The 17,077-nt window shown below is 37.9% G+C and overlaps 1 long non-coding RNA gene across 1 annotated transcript; it reads right to left on the bottom strand.

Annotated features, from left to right (window-relative positions):
- Positions 1 to 12,843: 12,843 nt before the first annotated feature.
- LOC124860807 lies at positions 12,844 to 14,972 on the bottom strand. Its single transcript, XR_007036444.1, has 3 exons — positions 14,798 to 14,972; positions 13,551 to 13,634; positions 12,844 to 13,467 (listed from the first exon to the last, which is right to left on the bottom strand). It is a non-coding gene; the product is annotated as an uncharacterized LOC124860807 (long non-coding RNA).
- Positions 14,973 to 17,077: the final 2,105 nt, after the last annotated feature.

The following is a 17,077-nucleotide window of genomic DNA, read 5'->3' as shown; positions in this document are numbered from 1 at the left end:
GGTCTATAGATACTCTACAAGACAGGAGAAATGTATTCTTTTACTTGAGGGGGCAAAAATCTGAACAATGTTATCTCTGACCAAGATACTTTACACTTCACAAGAAATCAAGTACAGAACTCTTGGGAAGTACGCAAAGTTTCCTCCTACTGCAGCATTTGTCTAGACCTATTCAATAAATTAGAATATTATGGAAAAGTTTCTCTATTTTAGTAACTCAAATTACTAAGTCAAACATATATAGATTAATTACTCTCAGACTGATGTTTTAAGGCCTTTATTTCCGTTAAATATGATGTTTTCCTCTTACAGGTAATAAAAACGACATTTAAAGTGGAACTAACCCCCATGGAAAAGTATAACTGCCCCCAGACAAAGTTTGAAAGTGCCAAATGTGGGTATGAGCCGAGGGGCTTAAGCTGGGTGTGGTCCAGAGGACAATGGAAAGTGTCAACTAGCTTAATCTGGTGTATTGAAGGTTAAGAGAGGCTTTACGGAGCCCAACAGGAATGAGCCTTATCAGTTACAGAGGTGTTTCTGAGTGAGATGATTTTATACCCGAACCAGGATCTGTGACATAAGCATGTACCAAGTTGTACTGTTTGAACCAATAGGAAAATTTAACTGCAGCAGCCACCGTTCATCCCAAACAGGGCTGCAGAGATGGTTTTTAGATTAAATATTGCAGAATTAAACAAATTTCCATTACATTTTAAAAAATAGCACAGTAACATAAAGATGGCACACTTAAGGACCAGTTTATACAGTTGATCTGCAAAAAATAATTGATTTGGGGTTTCGTTCCTCTTTAAGATTAGAATATTACATCAGACCAATAAAAGAAAAGCATTTTTAATACAGAAATGTGGGCTTAAATAAAAGTATGTTTAATACCTGCTTAGTGGTTATTTTCAAAAAGTGTATTTAATCTCACAAACGAGCTACATTGGAATGCATGTTGTAATTTATTAAATATGATTGTATAAGAGTTTTTAGACACCACAAAAAAAAGAACCCTGCCCAAAATATGTCACAAACATACTTTAACATCTCTCAAATCAGAGCTGCAAGAACAGACAGGGTTTAAATCAGCAGCCAGACCATCAAAGCAATCATGGGTGCTGTTTGTGAGCATTGACGCTCAATTAAGAAAATGAGCCCCATTTACTGTGGTTTTTAGCACTATGTCAGTACAAAATGTCTACTTTTGTCTCTAGATTGCTTTAAGTGTGTCAATAAAACCTTTCTCCAAATGTTTCTCTTGCATGGTTTTACTTATAATAATTAACATTACTGACTGGCGTTTCCTTTCATTCAAGATTCCTAATCAGTATTTTAACTCCTCCCATCTACTGCTTGTGCAGGATTAGCTTGAAGTGACATGGGAAAATATAACTGAAACTAATTTATATAACTTGAAGGGCTTTCACACAGTGCCCTCAGAAATTAATTTTGACAGCTGCATTACTGTGCATATAAACCCTTTCAAGTAAGTCACTGAAAGATCGAGTGGAGAAAAGTGACACTTTCAGCTTCTTTGATTCACTGCTTCAATGCGTACACAACCACTGTAGGGTTCTTTAATTTAAAATATTCTGATAACACAATTGTTCAGAGAAAAACGACTGCTGACCTATCTTTAAGCACATTAGAGTAACAATGCTGGTCTGAAACGGAGTAGAAATACTGTCTACCTTAAAATTACCTGAATTTTTAATTAGTTTCTGTCACAAGCACTCATTTACCACTGTGGTGAATTAAAGGAAGACTGGGCTCACCACAGAGAGCTTTAAAATTCCTGCGTTGGGTACTGGTCTGTTAAGTCTTAAAGCTTTTGTCTGAAACCACATTTCTCCCGACATGCTCCTGGTCACTAGGTACATCACCAGACCAACCTTTTCCTTAAAATCTCACATGGGAGATGGAGACTTTGCTGTCACTATCCAACATAGAGTACGTACTGAGAATCTGATTAAACTTAAAGTTAGTAGTAGTTAAGAGCTTTGTGTACAACTGACAATTATTTTCTGTCCAAATGATTATAACAGCCTACACTGAAACAGTAAGCCATTGTGTCTTTGTAAAGACTCATATTGGATTTCATTGAATTATTAGATGGAGCTGTAAAACTTTGTTTTATACCATTGTAGATCACTGATTCACATGCCACTACACTTTTAGCTTTGTGAGCTGTACTATCACCAGGAGATCACAGAAGCAGCTTTATAATGCAAATATCAAACCTGGAATAAACTCCAGATCTTTTTCCTGCCTAACAGATGAAAGCATAATGAGGAAACTGCCCGCACCTGTCTATTAAAGACCTTTCAAATCTGGTCTATAATTTTACAGGAGCCCCTGACAATCAAGTTAGCTGCAATTTCTAAACTTCAACTTGGATGTGAATGTTGTCAGGACGTGGTAATTGAGCCCACGACACAAAAAGAAGACTGAAGGAAATTAACCAGCTAACCAGCTCATAATGTTTTGGTAAAAAGCCAACTAAAATGTTTTAGTAAACTACTTTGATATCCTACATAACTCCAGTCCTGCTGTGAACAACAAATTTTCCTCCTTTCACATTACTGTATCAAAACTTTCAATCTATGATTCTTCACTGCTTAAAGGAAAGGGCTATTTTAATGTTCCTTGGTGGTCCTCTGTGGCAGGGATTCCTTAACTTTTTAGGCTGTAACCCCCGAAATAACAGTGCCAGAATGGCGACCCCCTACACTCTATATTTATTTATAAAATATTGAGTGAAATAATAATATTATAGTAATTTTTGAATGAATTTTTTTTTTTTAATGGAATTTGATTATTTAATTTCATCATATATTATTTAAAGTAACATTTTATGGTACATTTATTTACTTCATGGGACATTCACATTTATTTATTAAATATTTATTATTTATTTATTTAATTTTGGCCCTCCATACACCCAAACCATAGAACAGGGGTCCTATGGTATGTTTTTGCAGCACAAATAGATTTATCATAGTTGCTAACAAATACAGATGGTTACTGCAGTAAAAATGGAAGTGCAGTTTAATAATAAAAAAAAGCTGTTGGCATGAAAAAATGCTCGACTGGGAGTAAATGTAAGTATTTATGATTTATAAACGCGAAGTTGTCTGTTTACTACAGGAAATGTATCAGTTTGCAGATAATGAATAAGATGTATGAATCTGTGAATATTTGTTAGTGTATTTGTACGGAGGCTCAGTGAGGATGTGAGGAAGATGGTGAGTTAGTGTGTGAGCGTGTGTTTGTGTGTTGTGGAGCGGGACAGCGCTGGGCTGCATTTCAGCGATAAGCGATGATGAGCGAGTGCGGAGAGAGTGAGGTGGGGGTTGGGGGGAGCTGAAGTGTGACATCCAGCCAGGGGCTTTTTAGTGTCTGGGTGGGTCGGGGGAGGAGAGGGGGGCATCTCGACCCTTTCCACCCAACCACTCTCCATTTCTGAGTGGAAAAATGAGAGCTCCTGCATGGTGGCTGACTCTGCCTGATGCCTGGCAGCTCGTCCTCATCGTCACAGTCGCTCCCCGGGTACAACACTACCGAGGTCACAGAATCAAATCCGTCATCAGATACGCCTCTCGGCCTTCTCGGCGCTGGAATTGAACACCTCGTCTCCTCCAGATTGCGAAAGTCAACCCCGCCAGCTCCACGCGTGGCTGGGCTGTCGCTGGATGGATCCACCATTTGGGATTAAGGCGTTAACCTGCTTCCCGCTCGAAAGCCGAAGCTGAGCTGAGCTGACAGGCCGCAGGCTGGGGTTGGCCAGGCGTGCTGGCGCTCCGGACCACCGCCACCGTGTGGATATGGAGTCAAACAGATGGCCCCGTGTCATCGCTGTGGATGAGACACGGCCGAACAGGGCGACATCTGCGCTCCAGTGGGCAGCCGGACTGACCTGAGACCCGAGCGGAACGCTGCAGGGTTTCATAGTAATAAAGATTAGAAGTTGATCCTTTTCAGCAGAATGAGCAGAAACTAACTTTTTTAACACCACTGAGGTGTCAGACGTATTGAGTGGAAAGAAAAAATATTGCAAAAGAAAGTTGGGTGAAGAGAAGCCAGACATTAACCCAACTCCAATAAGAACGCTCATGTCCCCTATTTGTATGGCAAAAATGTAATATTTTTTTATAAACGTTTTACAGTATAGATTTCCTGTGAAAAAAAGATATTTGACCACAAGAAGGAAGAAAAACATAAACATCTGGCATCAGTATGCATATTCACATTAAAGGGGAGATATAAATTGGAAAAGGAAGGATTTAAAAGCTTGATATCAGTCAGATATGGTCTGTATAAAGTGGAACTGCAATGCTTTGGTTTGAATTTGTCATTGTTGTAGCTCCTCAGGCATTCATTTTACTTATTTTTGAAGCTTCCTTTTTGACCGTCTGGTCCCTTTAAATGCAAATAAGGCACTTCAAACCCCTCCAGGCTGGAGCCCTCCACTTCACCCCAATTTGTAATCCCATTATTAATGTTACTGATAATATTTTTACACAAACTACATACAATATACCTTTTAAAATGTTAATGCTACCACAATTTGAATGAATACAACTTTTAAACAAGATCCCAACATAGTTAACAAGTTAGCTAATGCTAGCATCAAGAGCATCACTGAATGCATTTGGATCATTTGTTTCCCAAGGCAAAAAGGGCAACCAGATTGCAAAACTGTTTGTTTACTATTGTTATTTAAAGCACACAATAAGGTGATGTCCTTAAAGAGCTAAAAGCGAGCACACAGCACTAACATTAGCAGGAGTCATGAAGCTGTGCTATCAAAACAACAGCAGGTAAGTTATATCAACACCTCAACAATCAAGCTTGCTGTCATTTTACCGTTATCTGCAGCTTACCTCTTTGCTCTGTCTGTCGCTTCCATAGACAGAAGGAACTGACCCCTGAGACAGACGGAGTCTTTCGGCTATTCCTTTTTCATACTGGCCGAGGCTGCTGAAACACTCCTCCCTGAAGTGCTTCGAGCAAACGAATAGGTCTTTCCCCACTGATATCGGCAGATTTCCATGAAAAATAAAATTGAACCAGGCACTCCGAAGAGGTTCTGATCCTGGGGGATGGTGTAATGACTGGTGTGGGTTAATATACCCGACAACAGAACATTTAGATTTTTCTGCTTGCTGCTTCGACATCCTTCAACTACAATACTACGAGAAACAAAATGGCGGTTTTGCTGGATTGGTTAGCCGGAAGTCCATGACCATCTATAAAAGAACAGAAAAAAAACAGAAAATACTGTGACTTAATAAAAAATGGAAAAATCTAAACAGACTTACCAAATAAGACAGAAAAAGCTTCTAAATATATCACAGGATCAGAAGTGACAAAATTCAAATTTTCTAGACTTTCTGAGACTCCCGATACACAAAAAATGTGTTTAAGAGCTAAAAAACTGTTTTTTTTGCATATGTCCCCTGTAAATTTAATTTCATCTTGTTTTTGTGCCCTGAACATTTAAAGGTAACTTCTTAGTACAAATGAGTCCAAATGGTGCTTTTTTCAGGAATATTTCTCCTATTTTCCTTCTTCTTTTCAGACAGCATTTTCTGTTTAGGTTGATTGATAATTCAATCTTTAATTAGCTGCTGCAGAGTAAATCAGAATGTTCTTACTGAAACGGAGGCAGTTATTTATGCATAGGATCATAATGGATTAGAGACTGCATTAATGAAGAGTTTCAATAAAAAAAGCAAAGAAAGAAAGAAAGAAAGATACAGAACAGAACAACAAGATTATTAAACCTGAAAAATAAAAACAAATGTATGTAATGTGGAAATATTAAGGAAACATATTTTATATATTGTTCTTGTTACCTTTGCTCCAGGGTCCAAAGACATTCCATGGAAAGATAGAAGGGATCTCTGGACCCTCCATCAAAGTGTCTTCCTTATCAGACACGAGCTAATAATCTTCAAAGAGAAGTTATTTGTCTGAGCAAAATCAACTCAATTCCTTCGATGTAGAGGAACAGAGGCTGCACTTTGAGCTCCAGATCTCAGAGCTCTTCTCCTTATCTCTAAGGAAGAGCCTGGCAGCCTAATTGGGGGATCTCATTTTAGCCACTTGTATCTAAGTTCACATTTTTTCTGGCACAATCCGTAAGTTAGGCTCAGAATGTAGAAGTTCAATCAGGAGCTGCAACTTAGCTCTTACACCATGACAGCCAAGACTAATGCCCTCACCCAGAATGCTTCAACTTCTTGAAGAAGGCGCACATATAATATAATATAATAATATAAAGTTGACAAATCAAAGCGATAGTAATTCGCAGTCAAATCTCTCATCTCTCGCTTCACAAAAGAAAACGTTCTGTTACAGACTCCTTCAAATTAAGAGCCTACATTCTGCGTTGAAATATACACGCAAGTGTCTGCCACAATATAATAAAACATGCCTCCTGGGCAGACACTAAGTTCAAAGTAGAGGCTACAGATAAGACCAAACATTCACATGTAATATTAAAAAACACCATCTCCTTCAGTCTGAAATTAAACCAGACTAAACACTTCCTGTTTTATGTGAATTAATATTACCAAACTATTTCTATTGGCTAGATTTTAGGGAGAAAGCTTATCTGTGTCATTATTCTTGCAATTAGGAAATATATTTGGTAATCCTTATTGAACAGCAAGGGTCTAGCCTAGTTTATTGTCTGTGAAGAAAATTAATTGTGTCTTTTTAGGCAGTGTAGGTAAATCTGGTTTCACCTGTATATCTACTTTCTGGTCTGGAAACACCATGGGATTTCCCAGAGTAAGCTCGAGAGTCTCGCTGGGGAGAGGGATATCTGGGTTTCCGTCCTGGTGTTCTTACCTATACTACCCATACCTAATGTATGGATGGAATATAAAATGTATACACATGTTGAAATGGATGACTTATCTCTACCTAGAATGACTAAGTATCTTGTAGATACTCCTTTAACCTAATTCAGCCACCATTCCCAGTCTACAAATCCTCTTCTGATCACAGAATGCTTATAAATATTTAGCTGTGTATTCACTATTTTGTTGTCCTTTTCATCAGTGACACGTATTGAAAACAAATAGTTCAAAATACTGTATAACATTAATGTCTTCTTAGTTAAATTAAGGCTTTCATATTCATTGGAAGTACAAGTAAAAAAAAAAAAAACATGCAAGTCACTGCTGACTGTATTTATTTCATCCTTGTATACATGGAAATTCTCAAATAAATATTGAAATACGCGTGATGTGAAGAGTCCCAAAAGCTTGGTTGACATTGATAAGTTTAACTACAGTAATTTACAGGTTGGTGAAGAGATGATTGAGCTTCACATCTGACTGAAGGCTGTTCTGCCTTCACGTCTTCTCTCAGCTCTGAGTTAAAAGGCTCCAGTTTGATCTGAAATGAACTCCATGTGTCTGATTATCTGCCCGACAGGGTGGAACTTTATTTTATTAACCCTGATTTCTGCAGGGAAGCTTCACTGCTTTCCACACATTTCAACTAAAACACTGGGAGCTTTCCTGTACAACCAGTCTCGGCTGACCTGTTCCACCAAGTCAGGTGGGCCTTCTTCTCTAATGTGCAGAAGTTGTCTACGACTTTACAATTGTGAAAGAAATTTTATAAGATCAGTATAAACTCTCATCCTTGTTCTGTTGTTCATTAAAGATTGGTTTAAGTGAGATATTTAGATCCATTTCACCCTCACTCTTCAATAAGATTCTAGAATATGCAAGGAACACTTTTTCCAGCTGAAGACCATGGATGTAGACTTGGAAGCTGCTTCACACTCAACTGTAGACTAATTCAATATGCTGGAAGGCAGAAAGAGCATCTCATCTCCAAAAAGCACCAATGAAATCTGAAGACCCCTAAACTGGGGATTCTGTCCATTAAAACTATGAACAACACCAGTGACAAAAGTCAACTCAATGTTCACTAGACTAATAAGTTGTACTTATTACTGACTTTGTAAATCAGCTCTCCATTGTTGCATAGATATTTGAATAACAGTTTGCCCACCAGTGTTCACACAGGAGGAAAAGCTTGGAGGTCATCGGTTTACATAGATCAGTCTACTGTACATATATAACAATGGATACAAACACATAACCTAAGAATAGGTCAAGCCCTTTTTAGTTAAACTAAAGTACTTTTTGAATAAAACGTCTTTAAACCTTTCTTTTCACTGACGTTTGGACATTTATTTTCACTCTTCAGAAAGAAAAAAAAGGCTTATGCCACTTTTATGTTTTTTTTTTTTTTTTTTTCAAAAACCAACCATGTTAACAATGTGAAATTACATGCAAAATACAAAAAAATACATTTTAAAAATATGTTTGAAGAAGGTTCAATACACTGCTAGATTTAAATTTCATTCATGTTACAGACAACATGGAGGTCCTAAGCAAATGATCCAGTTTAGAAGCAGGACAGTTTTACACATGGTAACTAAGTTGGAGTCCCCAAGTTTAAAATCCAGAAACCAACAATAAAAAAGAAAATAAAAAAGTTTGTTGGAACTTTGTTGAAAATGCATTGCTTCTCCTCTTTTGTCTGGCCTGCATTGGAAATGATAGCGAACAATTTTTGTTTTCTTTGGAGGAAACTCTTTACAGAAGCTGTACAGAACGTTTTCTTCCTGCTCTCATTATATACACAATATTTTCCAAATCGGACAGTTTTGGTCTTTGTGGGAGTCCAGCTCTGCACTTTTGGCAGTCTTATCTGTCAGTGTTTAAGTTCTTTGTGCTCTGCTGTGGCTTTGGTTTCCACTGAGTGCCCCTTCAGTGTAACACTGTAATACACAGCGTGAGCCTACAAACAGCACGGCTCTCTTTATTTCCTCTTCTAAAGCAGAGGAATCCTGAACTGCAACGTGACAAACAGAGCTTTTTAGTGTGCCATCTTAAAAATAAGTAAAAGTCTCAACATGAGTTAGAGTTTCACATGTTGGTTTAGCCATAAACAGGAGACTCCACGTGCAATGCCCTGTTTGCTTCAGATCTGTTTAAAACAGCTCCATCAAAGCAGGAATGTCTGCAACATATGAGAGGAAAAAATATAAAAAATCTGTGGTCACGCAAGAGCAAGAAATGCCAGATGGATGGCTATATTTAATGGGAATGTATCAGATTTAGATGCATTAACCTAGATTGTATTTAATTGTTTTTTAATTGGACATCTTTTGGAAATTGTGGTGAATAAAAATTGTAGACAAATGAATAAAAACTGGAAAAAGTAACAAGCAAACCTAAAGCAAACCCAACTCTAACTTCAGATTCTTAATGTCTTTGATCACTGCAGCAGGCTGCATGTTGGCTGGACTCCCTGAAGAAATGAAGGAGTAAAACAGCAGGAGGAAAGTTAGTGCAGCTGTGTTTAATTCGGCTGTTGGTATACATCATTCGGCCCAATGCTCCCAATTAAAGCCTGAAGGCAGATTGGTGCAGAGCTCTGCAGAGACTGACCTTTGAGTGACAAAGCCTTTGACTCTCATTAGCCAACCAAGCGGCTCGTACTAAACACAATCCGGCATCGATTTTGGATCTGACATGATCTCTCCTGCTTGCTTGTTATCTGTTGTGTTAGTTGCATATAGATGCATCATACGTCTTGGTTGAAGCTTCACCTAGTCTCCACAAATGAGTCATTTGAGGGCCTCTGTCCTGACCTTTCTGTTTCACTCATTTTTAACCTGAAAGAGGTAAGAATTTTGTGAATATATATGAGTAAGGCTGACTGAAAATGTAAACTTCCTGTTAATCGTTCATTTTGGGAAGTTTGATTTACATACTACACTTCCCGTGCCTTGCAAAAGTATTCACACTCCTTGAACTTTTTCAACTTTTTTTCACATTGCATCCACAACTTCAATGTGTTTGATTGAGATTTTATAAGGCGGACCAAAATAAAGTAGTTTTTAATTGTAAAGTCGAGGGAACATCAACTTCCATGTCTTGCCACATATTCTCTTAGGATTTAGTTCTGTAATTAGACTGGACCATTCTAACACATATATACAATTTGATCTAAATCATTCAAGCTGGAAGGTGAACATCTACCTGTTCTCAAGTCTTTTGCATCCTCTTGTTGGGACCACACAGCCATGGGTTTCAACACTAAAACTCCGGTACATACTTTCCTGGAACCTTTCAAAATGAAGTGCATTAACCTTCTTCCAGCACAGCCAGGAAAGGGGGTAACTGCGGACTTCCTGTGGCGCCAATACCCAAATAAAAGCCCCACTTTTCCACAAGTCTTTCTCTTCCATACGGCCTTCCAGAGGGACCGGTCAGGAGGGAACACAGCACGCTGAATGTCTTTTGCTGGCAAAAAGACATAAATTTAACTGGATCCAAGGACCGATCACCGATCATATGCAAAAGTTAAGTAGAATGAAATACTGTCTGTGTATCCGGTATTTTCATTCATGAACGGGGAAATTAAGGTGTAAGAGTTGCTTACATTTTCTCTTCAAGGCCCCACAGAAGCAAACGGGTTCGAGAGAAGCCGGTGGAGAAGCTGTTTCGACAAGCCGAGTCTGGAGGAAAGACTACGGCCCGCAAACGTGTTTACGGTAACGAACAGCTGGTCACCTTCTGATCGGGAGAAACTGAGGAAGTTAGCGGGAAGCTAACCTTTGTTCACAGAACGAACGCACCTTCGGATCGCAAGAAACTGAAGAAGTTAGCGGGAAGCTAACTCTTTGTTCACGACGGATATCTTCTTCAAACTTCGCCCTTGGACAACATTCCCTCAACAGGTTCAGAGGTTGGGTTTTGGGCAGATTAACAGATTGGTTTAGGATGAAACGTGGTGGATCTAAACGTTTTCATGTTATGAAGTTTGTTTTGTGGAACTCGGCTATCTTGGTGCTAGCATGCTACCTGTAGCACACAGGCCAGTTCGTGTTCTTTGTATGTTTTGAAGCTAAGATAAACTTTATTTAAAGGGTGGTTTTAACCAGAACATTGCTCATAACGCGCCGTCAGCGCTTATGCATTTTAACCCTGGTATTTTAAAGGTATGTGTTGATTCTGGCGCTAAGCTATCTCTAGCTTAGCACTTTAGCTAGCTTCTTTGTTAGCCCAACGGCCAGCCGGTAAGAACCCGTGTGCTAGCATTAAGGCTAGTCAACAGAAAGGTTGTTAGTTTTCAAGCTAGTGAATAATAGTCCCTGAACATCATTTGCTAGAGTTGATAACTAAGTAAACACCATTAAGCCCCATTTCTCCAGAAAGATTTGGCTCTTTTCCAAAATACCCAATAATATTTCTCCAAATATTATTTTAATAAATAAAGGCAGTTAATTAGACACTGTTGAGAATTAGTCATCCAGGAGGTTGGTTTTATTCAGCAGATCATTATTTAAAACATTATTTGATTAAAATAATATTTAATCTGATCTTGCATTGTAAAGGGTTGTCTAAATGTTGCTGATTATTTTCTAAGTTAGTTCCAAAAGTAACTTAACTTCACTCCCAGATTCTTCAAGATAATCCTTGGTTCTCAAACATAAACATTGCATGGTAATGTTGCATCACTCTTTTTGGTCATGATTTCTAATCATCTTTAATCAACTTGTTTATATTGTACATAGTCCATTAGTCTTCATTATTCTTTAATTCTGCTTGGTAGTTTAGTTGGATTGTTTTAGCATAGTAAAGAGTTTGTAGATTGAAATATGTTTGACTTTAAGTTGACTTATTTTTGTTAATAAATTATTGTATTTTAAGAAATTGTGTAAATTCATTCCATATGTGTGCAGAGTTTATGCTGTTCAATAATGCCAGAGCTCGTCTCACACCTTTCTATTCTGTCCTAATACCATCGCCTTAATGGGGCTGGTATTCACAGGACAATCCTTAACCCTTTATTTGGTAAAACATTAAAATATTAATATTAGAATATTAATATTAAATATTAAATAATATTCTCAGATTCATATTTACAACACTGACAAGTTTTCCATCCAGGTTGGCCCTGTGTTTACATCCATTCATCTTCCGTAATTTGCAGTATTAGTGTTCCGCCACACATTGCATTTTGCATGTAGGACGAAAACCTTGGAGCTGGGGGACACAGCTAGGGACACACATCACCATTTTCACAGTCTTTTTTTGAAATGACTTGGAGTTCACACTTAAGCTGTGGACACGCTACATAATTTCTTTGCCCCATTTTACCCTATCAGCAAAAGTCTGCATAAGTCTGCACTAGTTACAGACAGTCATGATGGTGAGTTAGCACAAAGAATCTGTTAGTGTAAAAACAAGATAAAGACTGCAAGTGTCTACTAATTACAGACGCAATGGCAAGCAAATGTAGCCAACAGACAATGAAAAATACAGGATTTGACCAAAGATTAGCAGCGAGCAAATAAAAAAAAAGGTTTTGTAAGCTTTATTTGTAAATATGCAACAGTAAGACCATAAATGCAAAAATAACAGTTGGCATAAAACAATCGATCAAGTAACTAATTACATTTCAGCCTCAGATTGAGCAGAGCACACAATAAAGAAGCAAACTCATAGATAACTCAGATATCACTGTAACATAAATAAAGACAGACCTTATTAAAAAAATGTCACTGTTAATAATAATGTCAATAGGTGTCAGGCAGATGCTAAGGGCTCAGGATTATGGAGGACCAATTCTGAAATATTTAAAAATACAGAAATAAATAAATGCTCAAATAAATAAGCATACAGTTAAATGCACAAAAAATACAGTAAATAAATAAATGTAGGCAGTAATTAAATTATACGATAAAACATAAACATATATCTCTTTTAGTTTATTTATTTATTCACCTTTGTAATAATTACCTTATTTATTTTTTATCCATTATAATTGTCAACTTTATTTACTAATTACTTATTTTTTATGTATTTATGTATGTGTATGTTTTAATATTTGCTGTCTGATTATTTTTTCCAACAAGCTCCTGCGCATGCAGCAGTCAAAGTTCAGGATAATGCAGCTTTGACCGCATGTCTTTCTTCAGTTACTTCAGTAACCACCAGGAGCTTACCACATGGACTAGAAACTTCTTATGGAGCCATTTCTTATTTATTTTTGTGACTGCTGGGAGATCCCAAGACAGTAAAAGCTCTCAGACAGTGTCCTGCTGTTCTCGAGTGAGTTCTTCAAGTTCAAGCTACAATCAGCATAGTATAAGTTATTAGTTTCCCCACAAAACCTTTTCACATTAATTGTTGCAAACCATTTTGATGACACGGTTGCCATTTCAGGGTCTCCATTGAGCAGAGCACAAATTATTGCACGACTTAATCCTGCGGTTGGTGGTCCATCTTGTGAAAAGGAGTGAACTAACGTCCTCCGTGCGGTTGCTCTCAACAAATGTCTCTCATGCTGCTGGAACAAGGTGGTCAGGTTCACCTTCAAAAAGCAGAGTCTTGCCTGTTCTTTCACTTTAATCTCTGCCTTTGTACCAACAAAGCTAGTTAATTACACTCTTAAATACAGTTAAAGGTTTATTCAGATAACATTTTAAGTAGCAAGCTTACCTAAATTTAGACTGAACCCAAACTGGAGTTTGGCTATTGTTGTCATAAAATATCGCAAAACTCCATCACCAACAGCAGCATCACCTCAAATGAAGAAATAACAAAACAGAACATTGAAACATTTTCACAACTAAGTGATATTAATTTTACAAGCAATTTTCACAACATTCAATTTTATATTTTCAGCCTCCAAGGGTACAATTTACTGTACATGCACATTCCTGTTGCTGTTTGTAAAATGAGAGGGGTGGATGTTGCCGGTCCTCCTCAGAGTCCCTTACATCTATCTTCATGTTCAGAGGTTTCCCAGAGACATGCTCCCTTACTGGGTAAAACCTTTGCAGCTTGAGATGGTTCTTCAATCAGCATCCAATATTAATAATAACAATAATAAACCAAACAAACTAATTTAGCATAATACACTCAAAGAAGATTAAGTACATTTTAAAAATGTAATATGAGAAATTTCTAATTAAATTATAGTGGAGTTAAAACATTCTGACTAAATGTTGGGAGGACAGTCTTTGGAGTTGCTTGCAGTTATAAAAAATATCCATCACAATGTACACTCAGCTGTTTGCTAATGATGGTTAGCTGAAGGCCCTAGCTGCTACTGGTGCTAAACCTAAAAGTAGCCATGGCAACCGTGAATTATTTCGGAATATTAAAAGAGCGAGAATGCATCAATATGTCCAGAGAGCAGTGTTTATCTATGACATTTATGTTTGAGCACCATTTATTGTTCATCTAGAGTCTGTTTCCTCTGCTCTTACCAGAGTTTAAGGGGCATTTCAGACAGGACGCAGTTTGCACTACGCTTGTAAGTTCAGCGCAAAGTTGACGTATCTTGAATTTTGACCGCGGCGTGCACTTTGCTCGGCACAGCGAAAAACTGCCCTTACGTGGCTTAAGCCATTGAAAATAATGGGTTTTAGAGCGCAGCAGCACGCGCACCGCATCCTGCGTCAGAACAGAGAGCGGTCTAAAATATTACAACTATGATGTTCTCCTCTAAGACTAGCCACCACAGTAATGCCACAAATCGCTCGCCAAGTGTTAAATTACCTTAAACTTATCTTTGAATAATGTTCAAACCATTTTGTATTAGCTAAATTACCATAAATTAGACAGACAACATGCCAGTAGAAAGCTTGCTAGCTAGCTTACAAGTAGCATTACTCCTCTAACCTTCCTCGGGTTCACCGCCACTGATACTGTAAAAAGTAATGTAAAACAACATTTTAGACCTTGTACTTGAAGCGTTGTAATTCCTCCAGTCCGTTAGCAGCTTCCCTTAAGAGGTCGGACTCCGAGCGCCGTCCTGCCGAGTTCGCCATTAGTTTTTAGTGGGGAAAGCCATGTGCATTGGAGCTACGCAGGCTAATGCTAACCAACCAATGGGCAGAGATTGACCCCTGAAGACACAGCCCCTCCTCGTTTGCATGAGGCAGAAATGCATACAGAAATGTAAAAAGGAGAGACAGGAATAAATAGCAAGGAAGAAATAAATAGAGTAAAAAAATACAAAGAAAGAAATAAACAGACAAAAAACATTAAAACATACACATAGATAAATACATAAAAAAATAGATAAAGTTGTAAAGTTGACAATGATAAGATAATTATTACAAAGGTGAATAAATAAAGTAACTTATTAAAAGACATATACGTTTATTGAGCATTTATTTCTGTATTTATTTTTTAAATATGTCAGCAATGGTCCTTCATACTAAATATACCTTTTAGATCTGGTGACAAGGGACTCTATGGTTTTGCCAGATCTAATTTGAAAAGGAGCATCAAAGAGGCTAAAGCAGACCACAGGAGGGAAAATTGGGGGGCACTACAAAGAATGGGACCCCTGGCGCTTGTGGCAGGGTTTTCAGCACTTAATAAACTTCAAGAGCTGCAGAGACCTAGCCAACAGTTCCAACAACAGTTTATCTGAGGAGCTCCATCTCTTTTTTCACATTTTGAGGTGACTGAGACTAGAGACTATACTCATATCACCACCACTCACAACTGCCAGGCCACTTACTGTAAGTATTGAGGATATCAGGTATTTCATGGTGTGAACCCCGGGAAGGCAGCTGGACCTGATGGCATTACAGGGAGAGTACTAAAGGACTGTGCTTAACAGCTGGCTTAAGTATTTACTTCTATTTTTACCTCTCCCTGTTGACTTATACTGTCTCAAAATGCTTAAAAACTGCCACTATTGTACCGGTCGGTCCCGAAGAAAAATGAGACAGGTAATGGACAGTTCGGGTGTCAGCCATCACACTTGTAAATGGATCAGAGCATTTCTAACTGACCAGTTATGGTCAGTCAGGTTGGAGTCCCATGCAACCCCCCCAGGGTTGCATACTGAGTCCTATGTTGTACACCTTGTACACCTATGACTGCATACCTGTCCATGACAACACCATCTTTGTGAATGTACTTTTTGAGGTCATTAAGAAAAGTTACAAGGTCCCAGAAGCTGCTACTGCTGTCTTTTAATAAAGGTCCTGTTAGAGCCATTATCGCTCACAACATTGTAGTGTGGTTTACAAGCTGAATTAATAAATTAAATAAATTATCTTTATTTTCTTGTAAGTATTTTTAATCTTCTGTTACCACCACCAACTTTAACCTTTAACGTTTCACAACTCACACGAGTTTCCACATGAGTTTAATTTGTTCAGTTGGCTTTAATGTAGTCTTTGATCCCTCAGCAGGTGCAGTTGTTAAGTGTATAATCCTTAATGTTTCAGGGTTATGCAATCTTTTGGAACAAGCCTGTTAGTGCACACTCCGAGTCTTTCCAAAATCTGTAAAAAAAAAAAAGAAAAAAGAAAGTTGTGTAAGTCCACAGGTTAACAAGCATGTTTCAACATATCATGGTTTTCTTTGAGCATTCATGCCACTCATCCATAAAGAGCAGATTTGTGAACTGTACAACATATTGCTCTATCTCTTTAAACCTTTGTACAAAAAACAAGGAGCCGGTATATAAACTTATTGGGCAAATATTGTTTTTTTTTATGCAAATCATGGTGACATCTTCTTTGTTTGACTTAATGTCCTTTAAAATCCTGGAAAAATGGTTACTTTCTACCAGCACTGGAATTAAGTTGCCCTTTGCATGCAGGGTCACTGCTGTATGACAATATTTTAGGCATGTCTCAAGTCCAAACTTTGTTAGTCTTATTAAAAGGAAACAAACATTATAACATATCCATTAGTCAGTGAACATCTAGCGAGGTCTGCTATGGGAAAAGCTGCCCACATGAAGAGCAGCAGAACAGATTTAGCTCAAAGGAAAAATCCGGAGAATAAGAATGAGTTTATCTCACAGTTGTACCAAACTGCTGTTACGCTAGATAAAGATGTTTCCAGGTGCTTGTGGTTCAGAAAGCCTTCAGGAAAAACAGATTTAATCCTGCTAAGAAAAGAAGAGCAGCCAGAGGCCAAACCCTTCAACAACACACACATACAAACACATGGCTGAATTCGAGTGCTGATTAGCTTTAATATTTAATGAG

This window comes from Girardinichthys multiradiatus, chromosome 23 (genome assembly GCF_021462225.1).
Source record: "Girardinichthys multiradiatus isolate DD_20200921_A chromosome 23, DD_fGirMul_XY1, whole genome shotgun sequence".
Taxonomy (NCBI): Eukaryota; Metazoa; Chordata; class Actinopteri; order Cyprinodontiformes; family Goodeidae; genus Girardinichthys; species Girardinichthys multiradiatus.
Note: the sequence above shows the minus strand (reverse complement) of the source record. Positions and strands in the feature narration are given on the sequence as shown.